The following is a 16,902-nucleotide window of genomic DNA, read 5'->3' as shown; positions in this document are numbered from 1 at the left end:
ACTGATTAAACAAAAAATATATAAAAAAGGTATTGCAAACCAATAAACGGTTTTAAAAGGTAGTTACAAATCAAAAAGGATAGGTCAATATACAAAAAAACTAAGAAAAAGGCTTGGGCAGATTATGTGTAAAACACATTTAATGTCTCTGGTCTCAGCAGACTACTACGACTTCAAATTCAAAACAGGCATTTCCCAAGACTACATAATATTAATTTTAAGTAAACATTTCAAACAGAAGTCAAAATGCATCTTCAGTGCCGAAGCTTTTTGGAATATTCCTTCAGGGCCAGAGAGTTATGACTGGAATGAATTGAACTGTATGAATCAAGAAGATATTTTATTAAAAAAAATTACCAGCTAATACAAAAAAAAAGACTAAACATGGTGTTTAAAATAATAGAAGTACCAACATAATTACATATTGATGCATGTACATAGCATATACATATATTTAGATATCTATACAGGCATGTACTTACACATATATTAATACACAAAAGTACCCACATAAACACAACTACCAGAAATGATTGTACCGCCTGTGTTTTGGCATGTCTGACAATAAAAACCATCCCTGCTTACTCAACAAATAACTTTTGGCATTTTGTTTTGACAGAGTTTTGACACTGTAACTTTGTTTTAAAGGTAAAGTGGTGCTAGACAGATGAAGCCATGTGCATGTTTGTATGTGTTGTTGATTTCATACAAGGGACGCTATTGGCAGATGGCTGAGAAGCTACCCAACCAGAGCGCGTATTACATATTAAATAAAACTCCTCAAATATATTGTGAACACGGGGGATGTTCGCACCCCTTGAGGATACGGCTGCTCCTCAAAAAACGCTGAAAGATTACCTTCATATTGCTGCCATCCTTGCTGGGCTTACATATGGCTGCTTTGTCAAGCGATATGCTTCCCGCACGGTGCTTCGCATACTTAAAAGATCAAACAGCACGTATTGATTTTCGATTGTTTACTTTTCTCTCTCTCTTGCTCTGACATTCTCTGCTCTGGACGGAGGGGGTGTGAGCAGGGGGGCTGTTCGCACACTGGCCTAGAGGATACGGACGCTCCTCTAAAAAATGCTGAAAGACTTCCTTTACATTGTACATCCTTGCAGCTGCTTTGTCCGGCGGTGCTTCATATACTTAAAAGCCAAACAGCCCTATTGATTTTTGTTTGCTTTTTTCTCTGACATTCTCTGCTCCCGACGTGCACTCCTTTGAAGAGGAAGATATGTTTGCATTCTTTTAATTGTGAGACGGAACTGTCATCTCTGTCTTGTCATGGAGCACAGTTAAACTTTTGAAAAAGAGACAAATGTTTGTTTGCAGTGTTTGCATAAAGTTCCTGTCTCTCTACTACCTCCTGTGTTTCTGTGCAAATCTGTGACCCAAGCATGACAATATAAAAATAACTATAAACATATGGTTTCTACTTTGCGGATTTTCATCTTTCGCAGGGGGTTCTGGAACGCAACCCCCGCGATGGAGGAGGGATTACTGCATGTCACAGTGGGGGACATGATGATTTTAGAGTGGCCTAGGTGGGGCATGGCCAAAAAAAGGTTGGGAACCACTATGGACACCAAGTGACCAAAATGAAACTACAGGAACTTCAGAAAAGCAATTAAAATTTACATTCAGCTTAACCTTAACACCCTGTAATATCGGCTATGTTTAAGGGACTATGGTCGATCTGAGAATTCTGCATATCGCCCAACCCTATTTCTAAGACGTAAAAAGGTATATAAATCACGACTTATTTCTTTTGTAACCTGTGGAGAAAAAATTCCAAATATGCATGTTTCACAGGTGTAGATAGACGGGATTCACAAACGTTCATGAATATTTACGAGGATGTCGCATTTCATAGGTCTGATGGGTGCAGCTACGAGGATAAAAGATCACACAAGGGTCTAGCTGCAGCTTGCAATACCTATGATATAGGTCAGGTAATGCCCACGTCAGTCACACAACACCCTTTGACAGAGATAACCATCCTACAACCCTAACAGTGCCCTAATGTTAATCATAGTCCAATGCGATGGGTGTTATGTGACTGACGTTGAGGGCACTTTGTGATGTTGGTGCATTACATCAGTGTTTCACCAGCCTCTGTCCTGGGGGAATACTTTGGCTGCAGGTTTTTGTTCCAACCAGCTTCTGCTTTTAATTGGACTCCTGGGCTAATTAAGTGATGTATTATTTCCCAAGTTCTGTGTTTTGGGAACAATATAGAAATTAGGCAAAATGTACGGCTCTTGTTCAGAAAGTGAATACCAAAAAGCAAAAGTATACACCAGGGTTAACTTTAAGATTAGGTACCTCATCTAAATTTTTAAGATTAGGGACCCTGGTGTACCTGGCCTTACCCCCCAAGAACCTTAAGTTCAGGTTTTGTAGTAGGGGTAGGCCAGTCTAAGTGGCGTCCACTTTTTGAACAAGACCCAAATATTCCAGGCAGTTATATGGGAATAATGTATTTTTTCTTTTTAATAATATTTTCATTTTACTTTTCCAGGTGTTCTAATTGTTTAATTAGATAGATAGATAGATAGATAGATAGATAGATAGATAGATAGATAGATAGATAGAGATACTTAATCCATTATTTACTAATTAGCAGGTCTGATGCTAAAGTAGTTGCAGCCTTTGATTATTCAATGTTTGCCAGCTTGTCTGCTCTGCTCATTTTTAGTTGTCAGTAATTAGATACAACAAAGAGGAAAAACTGCACAGAGAAAGGGGAAAATATAATGAAATCAACAAATGAGAGTTACGCATGAGATTAAATTGATAGCAGAAGCAGAAATATATCTAAATGTCTTATAAATGTAAAAATCATGCTGCTGTGCTTTTCTGAATGTAGAATAAAAGAAAAATAATCAGAACTAATTTAATGAGATCAGTGCTATCAGGTGTTGTCACCGATTAGGAATCTGGTTGGAACAAAAACCTGCAGCCACAGTGTGCCCCCAGGACCGAGGTTGGGAAACACTGCATTACATGACTGACCTCATAGGTACTGCGGTCTGCAATTACACTGTGTTGGAGAGTTGGAAGATCTCCGTCATGAAGGCGTGCCTAAACGGGCGACAGAAGTGCTCATGTCACCAGCTAGGTGTCTACAGTTGTTGCCTACACGAGCTATGGAATATACAAGATCAGTGTAACGTCAAATCTCAGCGAAATCGGTTACGGCAACTGGGCTTCTCGTGACAATCCTTGCACACAGAAAAGCCATCATTTGGCTTCTGTCCCTTAACCTTAAAAAATCTGCAGAGATGCCGCCACGTACATTAAAGTAAGCACTATTCATCAAACAGCACTGTGCCTCAACTCCTCACACCGAACGTGACACTTAATAAAGCTTTCAAAAAGCTAAAGTTCTCTTACAATCTGATTCAGTTAAGGTGACAACTGTAAAAACACATTATATATATATATATATATATATATATATATATATATATATATATATATATATCCCATTGCACTTACTTGCCTAAAATGCATAGATACACTCGCCGCATCACAATAGTCCACGCTCTTCAACTTGAAAAATAATTTTACAAAATGTATTGATTCTTTTCCTCGCCATAAATACCAAATGGAAATATTTTACAGCCTATAGTAATAAAGTTACCCGTCTAACTTTTAAATCCTTATAAGGCTTACTATTGATAGTAACGAAAGACCTAAAAAACAGCGTGTCCGCATTCAGTTCGGGCCAATTTTCAGTAGGATACAATATGTAATAAAAAGCTGATATAAATTAAAGAATTTCACGGGAATATGTTCCCGCAATTTAATATTAACCACGTAAAACTAGTATTTTATACATTAACCATATCATACTTACTGCTGTTTCTCTTTATCCACACGTGGCCCATCAGCTGTGATCTGCCCGGGCATGCTTAGTACTGAAGTTGATTGGCTTACTAGGAGTCTAAAGTCCGCCTTCCTACCGGAAGTGACGTACTGATATGCGTTAAAAGACCTTTGTTAGTATTGGCCAAGTTAACTATCCTTCAGAGTCAAGCCAACTAACGGGAGAACTTTGTTTTCTACGCCATATGAAAATCAAACAATCGCAATGTAAAATTAACAACAAAGAACAAAGAAACGTTTTTCGCCTGGTGTCAAAGATTCAGACATACAGTGGAAATCCGACTTTAATTCAGTGGCGTCTGCAGTCTTTCTTAATAGTCTGCGTTATGAAGAAATGTTGTTTTGGCTTCGTCCACTTTCGCTTACCAGAATGTAGATGCTGCAGAACCATGAATATCACTGTCAAAAAGTGACATTTAGGTTTAATTTTAGAAAAGGTTTAGCAAATAACAATATTCTCCAAATCGTTTTAATCCAAGTCAGTGTCGCAAATGTATTAAATCGTTTCCAGAAAAAAAAGTCACTAATCAGAAACGGTTCGACTTTAGTGTAGGGAGTTTGTCTTCCCACTTTTTGGGGGTGCAGCTTGACTTGGGAGATTGGAGGTGGCTAGGAATGCCCACCACTCCAGTCCACAGGTGCGTTTTGGTAGGGATGTGGGCATTCGCAACTATGAAGTTTCAATTTCAGTATAATTTATAATAGGATGTTAGTTTTTCCTCCCTACCCCTGTTTCAGGTAAAAAAAAACCTTAATATTATGTAATTCCTTCTGAGTAAAGTTTAACTGAAGGCCATAGTCATTAGTGGTTGGTTTCTAGACAAAAAAACCCCAATAATAATACATTTTGTTTATATACTGTAGCAGCTTTCCCATGCTCAAAGCGCTTCACAGAAATACACAAAAGAACAACAGAGCATATACAACACTGGATACAAATGATATCTGCAAAAATATTAAATAAATACCAAATATACAAGGCATTGAAGCCGAATAAGTGACAATGAACCAGAATAAAATATAAAACTTACGAATACTCAAGAAAACCATCCATCCATTTTCCAACCCGCTGAATCCGAACACAGGGTCACGGGGGTCTGCTGGAGCCAACACAGGGCACATGGCAGGAACCAATCCCGGGCAGGGTGCCAACCCACCGCAGGACACACACAAACACACCCACACACCAAGCACACACTAGGGCTAATTTAGAATCGCCAATCCACCTAACCTACATGTCTTTGGACTGTGGGAGGAAATCGGAGCACCCGGAGGAAACCCACGCAGACACGGGGAGAACATGCAAACTCCACGCAGGGAGGACCCGGGAAGCAAACCCGGGTCTCCTAACTGCGAGGCAGCAGCGCTACCACTGTGCCACCGTGCCGCTCTCAAGAAAACCTTAAACAAAAAATCATAATTTGTGGTACAAACACAAGATCTTTCTGGCCATCTGGACAGAGGGGTTTAAACTGAAAGAAAGGACAGAATGTCAGGGTGTGTTAAATACCTTCCTGAACAAATGTGTTTTAAGTTGTTTTTTAAAAAAACTAATTGAGTTGGCTGATCTCATTCATTTAGGGAGGTTGTTCCAAAGTCTGTGCACTTTAGAGCTGAAGACTCTGTCACCCATAGGATACAGGTTAGTTTGGGGCCTAATGAGATTGCCAAAATCAGTGAGCCTTAGTGGGAGGACAGATGTAATCTGGTGCAAGGCAGTTTAAAGTTTTATAGGTTATTAGTAGAATTTTATACTCAGTTGTATAAAATAGGGCGGAGTTGTGGTTTTCATGCTAGGAATTTGCACTGGTAATCAGAAGGTTGCCTTGAATCCCGTAAACGCCAAAAGTGACTCTATTTCGTTGGGCCCTTGAGCAAGGCCCTTAACCTGAAATTTCTCTGTCCTGGGTATGATGTTAATCTGCATCCAGCCTGCAGGGAAAAACCTGGGGGTTGGTGGCAGAATAGGTACTCCAGTCACCATTAAAAAAAAATCTCACACTGGTTCCATTCCTTCTGAACTAGTGTGGTGCTGAGGTGTCACCCATTGCATGGCTGCACTCGGGTCCTAACCCGGGATCCTGATTTGGTTTGTCATGTGGTGGGTGTGGCAATGTGCTGTATCAGCATGTGCTCCTAACCTCCTCCTCTCCTGTAAAATTCAGGGAGCCAGTGAAGGCAGAGCGTGATGGGTGTTATTGTGCTGGCTGCTTCGGGTCTGCGTAAAGACCCTTGCAGAGTTCTGAACCAGATAACAGATTAGTAGGGCACCTGCCAGTGAGGAGTTTCAGTAGTCAATGCAGAATGTAATAAAAGCATGGACAAGTCTAATATTCTAAATGAGCTTTATCTACACCCCCTATTACGGCATTCCCTAAGTTAGATAGTCATTTCTTATTGTACACTGATGACTCACAACATGCAATTGGGTATGTCATTACACAGATAGTGGACTCCACGGGACCTGTGATCCCTCATGCAAGCAATGTGTTTACCTCTTTTGACAAAGAACTGTTTGCTATTGTTTGGTCACAATAACACTTCCGTCATTACTTTGCTTACCATCCCTTTACCATTGTAACAGATCACAAACCTTTAGTAGGCTGAAATAAAATGCCCATTGATCATGACTGAACTGGCAGTAGATGGACCACTAAATCGGACGTGTATGACTGGTGTATCATTCATAGGGATGGGTCTAAATATCTAAATGCTGATGCCATCTCTTGACAGCTTGAGGACGCTCCCACAACACAAGAATATTCTGCTAATATGCTTGCTATTAATACAACTACTGTAGCCTCACAAATTACTATGCTCTTAAGTGAAGTAAGGGGTGAAGCTCATAGTATTCAAACTCTGTTGTACAAATCTCCTTGTCTTTTGGTACATTCCTATACCAATCCATTTACCTCAGTCTCAGTGACAGGCTCAACTACATCTCCATTACACCCAGCTGACCTTAACATGGTGCATATTCAGTCTACATGGGATATTGTCACATTGCAATGATCCTGATTTACAAACTGTTTGTAAATGGATGTCATGTCAGACTAAACCGCCATGGTGGAGACTAAAACATTCTTCACAATACCTCAGGAAAATGTGTACACAGTTTATTCATCTAAGTATAAAGGATGGCCTTTTGTGCCGTTTGAGTTACCACACAAGTCCCTAAGAGCAAGATCTTCAACAAAATCTTCATCTCAAAAACATTGATTCCTGAGATTTTGCAGTATGTTAATGTCCATCATACATTTGGACATCATCCCTTTTCAAAGATTCTGGTTCATGCAACTCATTTTTTATTGGCCCTATATGTCTTCTGAGATTTTTAACTTTTGCCAGCAGTCTTGCAGCCAGTTTTGCAGGTCCCCTGTTTCTTGATTCCAAGCACTTGTAGTGCTGATAACACCATCTAATGCTGGGGACCTAGTTGCTACCGATATAACATAGCTTCTCACTTCTTTGTAGGGTAATCACTATGTTTTAATGGTAATGGAGCTTTTCACAAAAGTTGTAAACCGATATCCACGTTGAAAATCAAACTGCTAAATCTGTGACATGGTGTATCTTGAATGGTAAATTTCACAACATGGTTTCCCTGAAGCATTAAATTCAAACTGGGGTTGCTAGTTTGAATCTGACTCAATCAAGGACCTTTGCAAGTTCTTATCAATCCATAAATTGCACACATCTCCATATTATGTACAATGTGATGGAGCTGTATAGCATTTTAAATGGATATTAAAAGATGAACTTGCCAAGTATTTATTCAATGAAGTTGTATCATGGGAAGATAGCCTCCATCTCATTGAAATGATCTCTAATACCAGTATAAATGCCATTACTAGTTTTACCCCATTTTATTTGACTCATGGCCGAGAAGCGAGGGTACCATTTCATATCCTCTCCCAGAATATCATCTCTGAAGATTCACCTGCTCCTGGTAATCCAACTGCCTATACAGGCTTTCTAAAAAAGAGGTTGCAACAAACCTTTCAGGACGTTTCCAGGTTTAGTGGAAGAGCCATGTCTGAACAAAAAGCCTATTGCGAAAGACAGAAAAGAACTCTCCATATACTGTACTGCTGGAGATGAAGTACTTATTGATGATCCAGCACACAAGTGACATAAACTTGCTTCCTGGTTAGGTGTGTCCCGTTAAAGTTTTATATGCAATCCCTGCTTCAGAGGGTTACCCTCCAGTGAACTTTGAAATTTAGGATTTGTCACAAATTAATTCCCAATCAACTTCATTACAATCATCTAAAACCATAAGTTTCCTCTTCACTGGACGATTTTAAAAGGGGCCATATCCTTCAGACTCTGTATGACCTTCTTTAACTGCTTTATCTGGATTTTTATCCCCTTCTTCATTGTTCAGATGAAAGTCAGATGGGGAGCACCAACACACCAGCTCATGAACCTTACAGAACAAAGTTCACAACCGCAGCCATTAGAACCAATGCTTACGAGTGAGAGCCAAAATCCTCAACCTTGTACAGTATGCTGCAACAGCAAGCTCTTGCAGGGGACTCTACTATACTTACAACTTCTGCTCGACCTAATCGACAACATTGCTTGACTTTTTTTTGGCATAATACTTCTTTCTGTAATTAACAATGTTTTTATTGTTATTGTGTTTATTAAACACCAATGTTAGAAGGACATTTCTTTGGAGAAAAGTGTAAGATTACATGTCCATATACAGTTTTATACCTTATAATTATTCAAATGTGTTTCTGAGTAAAAAAACAAGTACGTTTTGGCTCATTCCATAAGAGGGGTGGTGATGGAGAATGTGTGAGCAGTGGCATTCAATAGATAGTAATCCAGTTATGTTTTGGCTCCATCTGGAAATTAATAAAGACAAACAGATTCCTGCCAACTGCCCTCTCTATGAGTATTTATTCTGAAGTGTAGGGGAAGAAGAAATAAAGAATCCAAAATGGGAGCAGTCAGTTCCATCGATTGGACCTGATTAGGAAAGGCACATACGGCTATCTATAGAAGGTCCCACAGCTGACTATGTGCATCAAATCAAAAATCAAGCCATGAGTTTGATGGGTTTGCCTGCAGAGCTTAGAGATGGGATTATATTAAGACACAGACCTGGGGAATTCCTGCAGCAGTGAAGGTTCCCAAGAGCAAAGTTGCCTTCATAATTATTAAAGGGAGTTTGGCACAACTGCGTCTCTTCCAAGAACTGGCGTCCCAGCAAAACTGACCAATTGTGAGAGTAGGGCCATGGTTACTGAGGTGACAGAGAACCTGGTGATCACTGGCTAAGCTCCAGAGAAACTGGTCTGAGCTTTATGAAAAAGTGGCCAGACACAAGATTCTCCTTAGTTCAAGACACATAGAACCTGCTCGAGTTTGCAAAGACTGTGAGAAACAAGATTACCTGGTCTGATAACAATAAAGATAAGCATCATGGAGAAAATGGTGGACTGCTTTATCACTGCGCATTACCACTACATTGGTGAAGCATGGGGTGGCAGCATCATACTCTGGGATGGTTTTTCAGCAACAGGGAATGGGAGATTATTCAGGGTTGAAAGTAAGCTAAATGGAGCAAGGTATTAAGGGCTATCATTAATTAAAAACCTGCTCTAGAGTGCCCTCGAAATCAGACTGGGCTGAAGGTACACTTTAGATCAGGACTATGACCCTACCTGCAAACCAAAGAAAACACAAGAGTGGCTTAAGACAACTCAGTAAATGTCCATGAGTTGCCCAGCCATACCCTGGACATGAATCCAATTGAACATCTCTGAAGAGGCCTAAAAATAACTTTCCACTGACATGTCATATTCAAAAAGTCTCCAGCCTGTAATCACTACCAAAGAGGCTTCAACTAAATACAAAGTGAAGGGTCTGAATACTTGTGTTGGTCTGATATTTCAGTATTTTTCTTTAATAAATTTGCAAAAATTCCTAAAATGTTGTTTTTGCTTTGTCAGTCTAGAATATTGAGTGTTGTTTGATGTAGTGAAAAAATTTTAAATCATTTCAGCACAGGGCTGCAACATTGTAAAATGTAAAAGTGAAGGGGTCTGAATACTTTATGAATCCACTGTATATGAAAGATATATATATATATATATATTTAGTACTGTATATGCATATACAGAACATATTTATACTTGTACATAAGGGAAAAATTAAGATACATAGAAACTTAACTGCATTGAAATAAAACATACACTAAACTTGAAATGTGAAAATATCAATTTGCCAAGGTCAGGTCAGGTCAGGTCAGGTCAGGTTGGGCAGCATGCACTGGTAACAGTGTTTTGCCGCACCCACTACATGACAAAACAGCTCAGGATCCTGGTTGGCAACCCCCCAGGCAGACATGCGGTCCAGTCCCACCCTCTGGAAATGACCATCTACAGTGCATCCGGAAAGTATTCACAGCGCATCACTTTTTCCACATTTTGTTATGTTACAGCCTTATTCCAAAATTGATTAAATTCATTTTTTTCCCCTGAATTCTACACACAACACCCCATAATGACAGCGTGAAAAAAGTTTACTTGAGATTTTTGCAAATTTATTAAAAATAAAAAAATTGAGAAAGCACATGTACATAAGTATTCACAGCCTTTGCCATGAAGCTCGAAATTGAGCTCAGGTGCATCCTGTTTCCCCTGATCATCCTTGAGATGTTTCTGCAGCTTAATTGGAGTCGACCTGTGGTAAACTCAGTTGACTGGACATGATTTGGAAAGGCACACACCTGTCTATATAAGGTCCCACAGTTGACAGTTCATGTCAGAGCACAAACCAAGCATGAAGTCAAAGGAATTGTCTGTAGACCTCCGAGACAGGATTGTCTCGAGGCACAAATCTGGAGGTTACAGAAAAAAACCTGCTGCTTTGAAGGTCCCAATGAGCACAGTGGACTCCATCATCCGTAAGTGGAAGAAGTTCAAAACAACCAGGACTCTTCCTAGAGCTGGCCGGCCATCTAAACTGAGCGATTGGGGGAGAAGGGCCTTAGTCAGGGAGGTGACCAAGAACCAGATGGTCACTCTGTCAGAGCTCCAGAGGTCCTCTGTGGAGAGAGGAGAACCTTCCAGAAGGACAACCATCTCTGCAGCAATCCACCAATCAGGCCTGTATGGAGAGTGGCCAGACAGAAGCCACTCCTTAGTAAAAGGCACATGGCAGCCCGCCTGGAGTTTGCCAAAAGGCACCTGAAGAACTCTCAGACCATGAGAAAGAAAATTCTCTGGTCTGATGAGACAAAGATTGAACTCTTTGGTGTGAATGCCAGGCGTCACGTTTGGAGGAAACCTGGCACCATCCCTACAGTGAAACATGGTGGTGGCAGCATCATGCTGTGGGGATGTTTTTCAGCGGCAGGAACTGGGAGACTAGTCAGGATAAAGAGAAAGATGACTGCAGCAATGTACAGAGACATCCTGGATGAAAACCTGCTCCAGAGCGCTCTTGACCCCAGACTGGGGCGACGGTTCATCTTTCAGCAGGACAACGACCCTAAGCACACAGCCAAGATATCAAAGGAGTGGCTTCAGGACAACTCTGTGAATGTCCTTGAGTGGCCCAGCCAGAGCCCAGACTTGAATCCGATTGAACATCTCTGGAGAGATCTTAAAATGGCTGTGCACCGACGCTTCCCATCCAACCTGATGGAGCTTGAGAGGTGCTGCAAAGAGGAATGGGCGAAACTGGCCAAGGATAGGTGCGCCAAGCTTGTGGCATCATATTCAACAAGACTTGAGGCTGTAATTGCTGCCAAAGGTGCATCGACAAAGTATTGAGCAAAGGCTGTTAATACTTATGTACATGTGATTTCTCAGTTTTTTTTTATTTTAAATAAATTTGCAAAAACCTCAAGTAAACTTTTTTCACGTTGTCATTATGGGGTGTTGTGTGTAGAATTCTGAGGAAAAAAATGAATTTGATCCATTTTGGAATAAGGCTGTAACATAACAAAATGTGGAAAAAGTGATGCGCTGTGAATACTTTCCGGATGCACTGTATTTCTTAAACTGAGATTGTCTACTAACATGCAATGCTGTCATATACAACCCTCTCCAGGGATTACCTTCACATTTTTATCCTGTCCCTATTAGTAGCCTATTGTGCTTTTTACATTACAGTAGACCCACGTGAAGTCGCGGTTCAGAGTTCATGGCCTCAGTCGTTTGCGGAATTTCCCTTAGAGCCTAACTAATAATTGTTAGTGGAAACCACAAATATCCTCCCCAATTTTTTAGGGCTTTTTTCATGACAATACTATACTGTAGAGAGAACACAAAGCTATCGTAGAGGAAAACACGGCTTGGGATGGTGAAAGTAGCCAATCCAAGAGCATTATTCATTTCTCCTTGCTGCTGATTGGCTGCTGCTCTGTGACGCATCTCCGGCCGATGCAGCCTAGCATTCCAGCATCATAACAGTTTACTGCGTGTAGCTATCTCGAGTGTTTCGCAAGTGTTCTCCTGTTTTTCTTTTTGTTCTTCTTAAAGCCCTAAGATGCCGCCCAAATGCCCTGCGCCTTCTAAGGCTCCTGGCAATGAACCTAAGCACCAGAAGAAGGTTGAACTACTGGATTTGCTTCGGTAACTAAACAGTTATGCCACAGTTGCCACCTGAGGAACTATAAATCCTCAGCTTTGCTGTGCAGTCATTATCTTCATTACATACCTTCATCGTACTGCATAGCTAATTCATCATCATCATCTTCAATCAATATCATTCATTATTGGTGAATACCCATACATTTTACTGTATTTTTATTAAATTATTATGTATTTACCCTACTTATACCAAAGAAAACACGCTTGCATGAATTACAGTACATATACCGGTAACATTGGTATTGTACATTCTAGCACTGTGAGAGACATTGCAGTACAGTACTGTACAGTATACGGGTTTACCTTTACATTAATTTTTTTAGGGTAATGTATTAAACTGAGTTTGAAATGAAATTAAAGTGTTTGGGGGCATATTTAGGGTTTAAACTATAAAAATAGGCATTTTTTGACCACATCCAAAATTCAGTTTTCACAATTCGTGGGTGCTCTAGGAACGTAACCCAGCGAATTTCGAGGGTCATCTGTAGATTACTTATGTAAGCTTATTATTACTTACAAACCAGAGCACATATTAACATATTAAGATCAAAAGATGCCGGTCTGCTTATGATTCCAAGAATGAACAAAAATAACAGTGGGAGGTCAAGCTTTTAGTTACAGGGGCCCTAAAGCTGTGGAATGGTCTGCCTACTACTGTTAGAAGTGTCCCTTCCAGTCTCAGCTTTTAAATCCTGGCTCAAGACTCACTACTTCAGTTTAGCATACCCTGCGTAGAGCTGCTGATTAGCTGTGCATAATATATCTCTGTTGTTAGTCATTAGCACTAAAATATAAGTAACATGGTATTTATAAATTGTTACCAACACTTACCTATTCTGTTTCTCTTCTCGGTACTCAGAAGTGTCACTTGGTGCTACTTCCCTAAGGCCAAATTGTTTACCAGCTTATGGGAAAGCAGTCTTAGATAAAACAGCACTGGAATCATTGGGTAGAAGGGTCCTTCATCAGATTGGCCAGCCCATCCAGGACTCCGCTATAGAATGGGCAGTAGGGGTGAGGTGGCTACTTGGCTGAGGTCTCCAGGAGTCTGGCTTGTCTGACTCTTTGTCTACAATCTGGTAGTGGTTCTACAATTAGCAGATTTTTTTTGATGTATTTGAACATACAGTGGGTACGGAAAGTATTCAGACCCCCTTCAATTTTTCACTCTTTGTCATATTGCAGCCATTTGCTAAAATCATTTAAATTAATTTTTTCCCTCATTAATGTACACACAGCACCCCATATTGACAGACAAAAAAAAGAATTTGTGATGAGCAGTGCCTGGTTGTCTCCACACATAGAACTTTTTGGCCTTAATTCTAAGTGGTATGTGTGGAGACAACCAGGCACTGCTCATCACTTGTCCAATACAGTCCTCACAGTGAAGCATGGCAGTGGCAGCATCATGCTGTGGGGGTGTTTTTCAGCTGCAGGGACAGGACGACTGGTTTCAATCGAGGGAAAGATTAATGCGGCCAAGTACAGGGATATCCTGGACAAAAACCTTCTCCAGAGTGCCAAGGACCTCAGACTGGGCCGAAGGTTTACCTTCCAACAAGACAATGACCCTAAGCACACAGCTAAAATAACAAAGGAGTGGCTTCACAACAACTCTGTGACTGTTCTTGAATGGCTCAGCCAGAGCCCTGACTTAAACCCAATTGAGCATCTCTGGGGAGACCTAAAAATGGCTGTCCACCAACGTTTACCATCCAACCTGACAGAACTGGAGAGGATCTGCAAGGAGGAATGGCAGAGGATCCCCAAATCCAGGTGTGAAAAACTTGTTGCATCTTTCCCAAGAAGACTCAAGGCTGTATTAGCTCAAAAGGGTGCTTCTATTAAATACTGAGGAAAGGGTCTGAATACTTAGGACCATGTCATATTTTAGTTTTTCTTTTTTAATAAATCTGCAACAATTTCAAAAACTCTTTTTTTTTGTCTGTCAATATGGGGTGCTGTGTGTACATTAATGAGGGAAAAAATTTAAATGATTTTAGCAAATGGCTGCAATATGACAAAGAGTGAAAAATTGAAGGGGGTCTGAATACTTTCCGTACCCACTGTATCTGTATCCTCATATGTGACTGTTCTGTATTTAGTGAGTGGTATAATCTATTCTTGCGTTTTACCTTGTAGTTGTACTATTGTATTCCTGAGATGGCAATGATAGATTTGCCATCTAGCTCTGTTCTGTGTATTATATTTACCCCATTTTTTGACACCCATTGCATGCACAACCTAAGTGGAAGGGGGGTCTCTCTCTGAATTGCCTTTCCCAAGATTTCTTCCTCCCCAATACAAGGGGTCTTTTTATTTTCTAGTCTTCTTAGGGAATCAAGACTGGGAGGCTGTCAAATAACTGGGCCTGTTAAAGCCCATTGTGGCATTCCTTGTGTGATTTTGGGCTATAGAAGAAAATTGTTGTTGATGATTCAGTGTTTCAATACTTCTTAAAAGCAGTATTTTACACAACCATTTCCGTTGCATCATTAAACTCCAAAATCCTCTCAATCTCTACAGTCCTAGTAGCAAAGCTGATGACCCAATGGACTCCTCATAAATCATCAACATGCCCATTCAATTCTACACCTATTACAATCTCTAGACACTGAAGCACCCCAGAAGACCAACTCACCCCCAAGACTCCTCACTTCTACCAATTCAAGGAGAGATAATTTTATTTGCCCCAAGGGAAACTTTGGCTTTTTACAGAAGTTCTTAAATACATAAATAGATTGCTAAGTACACACCCTTTGGTCTGAACATAGACAGGAGGATAAAGCAAGAAGATTCAAAAGAAAGCCACAGTAACAGCAAGTCATCATGCAGACATACTGCTGTTGGTATAAAGGAGTCGAAGTTGTGTTTCATGACACACAACATATTGGGATAAAAGTACTGTGCGTTCGAGAGAGGATGTGCAGCATTGTTCATAATGCACTTTTTAAAAATTCTCTCCTCCTCTAGTGCCTCCAGAGTGTCCCATAACTGAGCTTGCCCTTTTAATTAGCATGTTGTTGGTAGGCCTCCCTTGAAGTGATATTACCAGTTGAGCACAATGCTACCAAGAAAAACTGCACCAGCCTTCACAGAGTTATAGAAGATGTGAAGGATGTCACTTCCCCCATTAAAGGAACACAGTCTTCTAAGGAAGAGCCTTCTCTTATATAGGTTGGACTGGTCTCAACACAGTGGAACTGTCATTAATGTAGACACCCCCCCCCCCCCCCCCCCCCCCCCCGGTACCTGTATAAGTGGACCACCTCTACATCCACTCTTTGACTAGTGACTGTACGAAGAGGCTCTTTGGTGCAGCTAAAGTCTATAACCAGGTCCTTGGCTTTGCTGATATTACAATGTAGACAATTCTCTTTGCACCAAGAAACAAACTTCTCCCCCTGACTGACACTGTCTCATCCCCTTCATCACTACACATCACAAGTACATAATCATTGAAAATTCATCTGTGAATTTCTGCAAGTGACAGGACTTGGGTGATATATTTATAGTCTGAGGTGTAGAGCAGTGGTTCCCAAACTTGATCCTGGGGACCCACTGTGGTTGCAGGTTTTTGTTCCAATCAACATCCATTTTTCATTGGACTCTTACCCTAATTAAGTGAGACAGTATTTCCCAGGTGCTGGGTTTTGGAGCCAATGTAGAAAGTACAAACTAAGTTTGGTAGATATTTATTAAAATGTAATAAGCAGTTATATGGGGAAGTTGTAGTTATATGGAGAATACGTAGTTTTGTTTTTAAGTTAATAGTATTTTCAACCTAATTTTCATTCTGCTTTTCCAGGTGTTCTGGTTATTTAATTGATTATTCAATAGTTAGTGGGTCTGACACTGAAGTCGTTGCAGCTTTCAGCATGCCGCCTGTTAAATTGTCACCATTAGGGTTAAATTAAGAGAGCAAACTACATCGGAAAAGGGAAAAAATAGGAAAACACCAAAAGAAAAAAAGTTAAGCATTTATAGCTTTAGAAAAAGACAAATATTGCTAAATGTCTTGTAAATGTAAAAACCACACTGTTTTGCTGAATGCAGAATAACGACAAGAGTTTAAAAAAAAAAAACTAATTAAATGAGAAGTTGCTATTGATTATTACCATCAATTGTGAATCTGCACAAGATGTGGGGCCCCAGGATCGAGTTTGGGAGCCACTGGTGTAGTGGGAAGAGAAAAGGAAACAGGACTGTTCCTCGTGTTACTCACACTTGCATCAGAAACAGTCCAACTCTTACAAACTGTGGTCGGCCTAACAGACCGTCTATTATCCAGGACACCTGCCAAACCCCCCCCCCCCCCCAGGGATGGCTAGAGGTTAACTAAATCCAGCACTGCTGTCAATTCTTCCATACCATGAAAACTTGCACTTTT

The 16,902-nt window shown here is 40.4% G+C and overlaps 1 protein-coding gene across 1 annotated transcript in view; it reads right to left on the bottom strand.

The window, feature by feature from the left end:
- Positions 1–3,946, bottom strand: part of LOC114642545 (apoptosis-enhancing nuclease-like) — a 28,489-nt gene extending 24,543 nt beyond the window's left edge. The window contains exon 1 of the mRNA XM_028791410.2: positions 3,869–3,946. The gene's annotated coding sequence lies outside the window, so the exon portion shown is untranslated. The remainder of the gene's footprint in view (positions 1–3,868) is intronic.
- Between the last annotated feature and the right edge of the window lie 12,956 nt (positions 3,947–16,902).

The sequence above is a fragment of the Erpetoichthys calabaricus genome, chromosome 17, assembly GCF_900747795.2.
Source record: "Erpetoichthys calabaricus chromosome 17, fErpCal1.3, whole genome shotgun sequence".
In the NCBI taxonomy this organism is placed as follows: domain Eukaryota; kingdom Metazoa; phylum Chordata; class Cladistia; order Polypteriformes; family Polypteridae; genus Erpetoichthys; species Erpetoichthys calabaricus.
Note: the sequence above shows the minus strand (reverse complement) of the source record. Positions and strands in the feature narration are given on the sequence as shown.